The following is a 6,000-nucleotide window of genomic DNA, read 5'->3' as shown; positions in this document are numbered from 1 at the left end:
GAAAACTGAGAAACAAGTCGGACCCACACAGACACAACCTCAAAGGATCCAAGCTATAAACAATACGTACAAAGCAATCCAAAGAGGTCGAGCTGCAAGGTTCCAACATTCTCAGAAAATAGAAGAGATAACAAGTCAAAAACCTTGATATAATCTACAAAGTTATAAAGCCTTGGAGGCCATCAAAACCTACCTTAAAAGGATAGCGAGCTACTCTTTGTTTTTCAAAATAAAAGTTGCTAAAACAAGCAACTAGAAAACGTCAGCAAATAAACAAAAAGTTTTAAGAGCCCACAAGCCGGGCCAACTACATAAATATCCAGAAAGAGATCAGCAAGCATCAGGAGCCTTCTTGGCAGCATCAGGACAAGGAGAAGGAGGACGAGTCTGAATAGGCACAGCATCTATAGTTCCATCCTCCCGGTTCAGAACCTGGCAATCCGAATCAGGTGCAACCGAAGGAGAAGAAGAGGTCGACACTTTGGCAGAGGACACAGGGGGAGGATCCGCATCATTATCACCCTCGTCATCAGGGACAATCTTGCCATCCCTGACAACGTTGTCCAGGCTGAAAGGGGTGAGATCGGCCTCAGGAGCAATGACCCAAACTTGCTCCTTCAAGTTCTCGTAAGCAGCTGTCACGCTGCCAACGAGATGACCTTGGAGCTCAGAATAATCTTCCTGGGCATTGTCCAACTCCCCCCTCAGGCGCATCACCTCCCGATAAGACATAACGTAACTCTCCTTATGCATCATGGCTGTGTCCTCGGCCAACCTCAAAGAAGCTGGCAGTGAAAGGGAACTCACCTTCTCGTTCTCTAGATCCTTCTCCAACTTGGTCACCTTTACTTCAAGTTCCTCCTTCAGCTCCCTCATCCGGTCAAACTCCTGCTTTGCCTCCTCCATAAATGCTTTGGTGGCGTGGAGAGGAAGATTCTGAGCAGTCTGGTATATAGCAGCCGCCATATACGCCATCTTTACGTTATTTCGGGCCATAAATTCCAAATGATGGAGGATGGACACATCGTCCATGGAGAGGGTACCATAGGGACCGATTTGCTGATCCACAAATTCAATGGCATTAAAATCAGGAGCATTGAGGGCGAAAGGCTCAGCTGTTTTTTGTTTTTTATTGGGAGGAGCAACAGAAGGAGCAGCAGAAGTAGGGTGAGGATCCACCAGACGAACTCGGGGAGTAGGGATCACCTTTTTCACCCCAGAGGAACTCGGCACAGACGGCTTCACGCGCACTTGGGAGGATCCTTCCCCAGCCGCCTTGGCCGAGATATTTCTAGCAGCAGTCGCCCTCTGCGCTCTTTTAAAAGCTTTCATGGTTTCATTATTCTTCATTGCCTCTACAAATAAAACAGAAATTAAGCTACAAGTCGGAAAAGACAGTCACAAGCAATATAAACAGATAAAAAAGGAAACATAAAATACCCAGCTCAGTTTGAAAAAGAGAGAGATTGGTTAGAAATTTCTTTGTGTCGTGATGGGGAGGTTGACCCCAGTGTTCTTCCAAGACAGTCACAAAGGCTCGCTCAGCCTCATCCAACATTTTCCACGTATATCTAGACACCCTCACATCTTTTTGCCATTCCAAGGGAAAAGCAGGCTCGTCATTTTCATCCAAAAAGAAAGGCCGAGCTCCTTCAACAGGTCGGACCTTGAAAAGGTAGTTTTTAAAATCACGGAATGACTCATCAAACATGGAAAAGACCTTTTTTCCCTGGGTAGAGCGAAAGGAGACCCAAGCTGCCTTCTTTTTTACCACTCCGGGCTTAGTCAAGACAAACAGATAGAAAAAGAGAGATTGGAAAGCAGGGATACCAAAACCATTGCACAACAATTGAAAAATCTTTATGAAACCCCAGGAATTAGGGTGAAGTTGAGAGGGGGCAACATTACAGGACCATAACTGGTCGGCCTCAAATTTAGTAAAAGGAAGGGTGATACCCAGCTGACCAAAGAAAAAATCATAAACATAGAAGAAAGGGCGATCGTCAACAACTCGAGTAGAGAAGCAGACTCTCTCGTCAGAAGAGGGAGGGACAAGTTCATAGTTCTTCTCATCACCAGGATTACTACAGACACTATGAAACTGCCTAAGCTGCGCGTAAAACTCAGAATCAACCAGAGAGAGACACATAAGAACCATCGAGTCCACCCAATCGGCCATGCCCTCAGGGACCTGGGAAGGCATCTCTACAACGTTATTTCGGGAAGACATGAGGCCAACTAAATCCTACAAAAAGAAAAGAAGAGCAGATTACTTAAAAAACATCTCAGATGAGGGGCAAAATAACTCGACGGACGGACAAACAGAAAAGGAAAACCCCAAGACTCAAGCCAAAAGTCCTGGGGCATCCCTTGGAGGCAGTAACAAAGCAAGATTTTTTAAGAAATCTCTACAGCTCACGTCCTGACACTCATCAAAAAGGAAATAAAGTCTCAAAGGATACAAAGGAATTAAAAACACAAAGTCGTCACCCTTCTACAGTTTATCAGCAAAAACATTGTCAAAAACACCAAAAAATGCCAAGCAGAAAAACAGCAAAGACGTAAACTTTTTCGGAATCAAGCAAAAAATCATCAGCGAAGGCACAAGCAGAAACGACGACAACATAAAGAAAAAGATTCAAGCAACAAGAAAAAGATTCGCACCAAAAACGAAGAAATTCCAGAGCATGCAACAATCAGGCATGATAAAAGCAGAAAGACCCAAACTTCCTCTAAACAAAATGCAAACTTTCCACATATAAGGAAGCAGAAGAAAGAAAAAACAGTCCTGGAAAAAAGTAGACGAAAACCTCGAAAGCCGAAAGAACAGAAGCCACAAAGCCACCCCTCGAAAGCGGAAAACTGCGGAGGAAAAGCCCCTGGAAATCACCCCTCTTCCACAGAAAGCAGCGACAGAACAGACGGAAGAAGCTACGAAAGAAACAGAAAATGAGAGAGTAAAGGGAGAAGTTACGAAGAAGAAGTGAAGAAGAGAAACTATTTTTTGATTGAGAAATTCAAAATAAAAGACCAAGAGAAAATGGGGCAATTAATGCCAATTAAATGCAGATATTAAAACCTTCTCGCGTTCCCAAAAAAGCGCTGATATAAAAGCGCGCGCTTTTAGGGAAAAACGTTCTACATTCAAAAGATTCTACATAAGGAAGAAATCGACGAAATGCTTGAGTTCGGCTTCATCATAGAAGGACCGAAGTCCAAAAAACTCGACCTCAACAAAAAGACCGAGCTCAAGCAGGGGCACTGTTCATACCCTGGGTCGAGTTACCCGACCCGGGATGAATGGCGATAAAAGCGACCGACCTCCTTAGGTCCGACTAGCCGACCTCTTCTCAAAGAGCTCGGCCAAATTGACAGGAGAGCCCAGTAAAGGGCCCAAACAGAGGAACACGACCCAAATCCTAGGGCAACCCAAGCCTATAGAGATAAAGGCGGTTCCATTGAAGATACGCTGACCTCAACTCAAAGATAAAGATAAGATAAGATAACTAACTTATCTTATCCAAAAGGTCACATCTCATCATTATAAATACGCTGGAGCACCCAGGTATAACTCATACTCTGATTCTACATAAAACCTGCTTAATACCCTTGCTAACTTAAGCATCGGAGTCCCTTGCAGGTATCTCCCACCCTTCGGTGATAGAGGATCGGTAGCACCATCAGTCCAACAAGTTGGACGTACCAGCTCCGGCTGTCATCCACCTGCCGGACACACCAGCTACGACCAGTACAGAAGATCTCATCCGAGATCAACCTCCAGTTTCAGGTAACCCTCGGAACACTGGTGAATTTACTTCCCAAGCTTTTGATGCTTATTGTATGGCTAATGGAATAAGTGTTGAACATCCAGTAGCTTATGTTCACACACAAATTGGGTTAGTAGAATCACTTATTAAATGCCTCCAATTAATTGCTAGACCCTTACTTATGAGAACAAATCTCCCAACTTCGGTTTGGGGGCATGCTATTTTACATGCCGCAGCACTTATTCGTTTGAGGCCAACGAGTTACCATCAGTTCTCTCCTATGCAATTAGTATTTGGCCAGCAGCCAAATGTTTCCCATTTAAGAATATTTGGGTGTACGATATATGTTCCCATTACCTAATCACACCAAAATGGGACACCAAAGAAAATTGGGGATATATGTTGGATATGATTCTTCCTCTACAATGAACTATCTTAAGATACAAATGGGAGATGTATTTAAAGCCCGGTTTGCGGATTGTCATTTTGATGAATCAAAATTCCAACATTAGGGGGAGAGAATAAGCTTCCTAAAAAGGAACTTAATTGTAATGCATCATCGTTGATGCATTTAGATCCTCGATCAGGGCAATGTGAACTAGAAGTTCAAAAGATTATACATTTGCAAAGAATAGCAAATGAATTTCCTGATGCATTTTCCGATAAAAAGAGGATAACCAAATCTTATATACCAGCGGAAAATGCCCTAATTCGAATTGATGTCCCAGTAGGACAAGAAGCCCCTGAAGCAAATTCACGCCAGAAGCATGGCAGGGCAGAAAATGCCCCCAATTCGAATTGATGTCCCAGTAGGACAAATAACCACCGAAGCAAATACACGCCAGAAGCGTGGCAGGCCTGTCGGTTCCAAAGATAAAAATCCTCGAAAGAGAAAAGAGGTAAATACTATTCCTGTTGAAAAAGACATAGTAAAAACACCTGCAGTTGTTCAAAATTTTGATATAATGTTAACGCCAGAAGACGTTCAGGTACCTGAAAATTGTGAAAATGATGAGATCTCGATAAATTATGTCTTTACAGGAGAGAAATGGGACCTAAATAAGACAACCGCTACGCTCATGCACCTATCGGTACAGTGGCTTGACGCTCTTGGAATCATTTATGTCTCACACTTGCAGCAACCCCTATGTTCGATAATTGTCAATGAAATATTTGCATATAATGTGCCATTAAATATCATGCATGAAAGTAAGGATCTTGAGCCAAGATCAGTCAAAGAATGTTGACAAAGGAATGATTGGCCAAAATGGAAAGAAGCCATGAAGGCTGAATTAGACTCACTTGCAAAACGTGAAGTCTTCAGACCTGTAGTCCGTACACCAGAAGATGTAAAACCTGTTGGATACAGGTGGGAAATTTGTGAGAAAACGAAATGAAAAAAATGAAGTTGTGCGCTATAAAGCTCAATTTGTGGCACAAGGTTTTTCACAAAGGTGCAGTATAGATTATGAAGAAACGTATTCCCCTGTAGTGGATGCGATAACATTGCGTTATTTGGTCAATTTATCTGCATATCATAAACTGCATATGCATTTAATGGATGTGGTAACCGCCTATTTGTACGGCTCATTAGATCGGGAGATCTATATAAAAGTTCCTGAAGGACTAAAGACATCTAAACCATTGACGATTGGATTTTTGACGGTTTAGAATTTTACAAATGAAATCTCGTCGAAGTATAGTCTCTAAACCAACAATAATCCTCTCATACAAATATTTGTTTGTCACAAGTACAAACCCCTAAAACCTATAAACCGAAGTATTTAAACCTCGGGTCGTTCTCCCTAGGATTTACAATAAAGTGTTTTGTTATTGGTTGTGAGTTATATTTGGGGTTTTAGAGGAGAAACATGAATAGTAAATGGTAAGAAAACTTTATTAACAAAATGGTCTTGGCAAGATTTGGTTGTCAAGGGTCTTCATCATTATCACTAGCCACAAGTATGGTAGTTGCAAGGATTAATCCCACTTAGTCATCCTTAAATCAATTAACAAAGGAAAGTCAAGTGAGTTATATCAATCCTAGTCCATAAGTCCTAGCTTTCCACTAATTGGATTAATGAAGGCTAGAGTTAATGGTTATCAACTAGCAATCAATTGGACACTAGTGACTCAAGAAATCCTAAGTTACCTTCTCAAGCCAAGAACATAAAATCCTACTCTAACATCCTCTCAAGCATTTCATCAAACACTTGGAGGGTAATGAAAGAAA

The sequence above is a fragment of the Arachis stenosperma genome, chromosome 1 (assembly GCF_014773155.1).
Source record: "Arachis stenosperma cultivar V10309 chromosome 1, arast.V10309.gnm1.PFL2, whole genome shotgun sequence".
In the NCBI taxonomy this organism is placed as follows: Eukaryota; Viridiplantae; Streptophyta; class Magnoliopsida; order Fabales; family Fabaceae; genus Arachis; species Arachis stenosperma.
The sequence above is the reverse complement of the archived record's forward strand: the minus strand, read 5'-3'. Positions refer to the sequence as shown.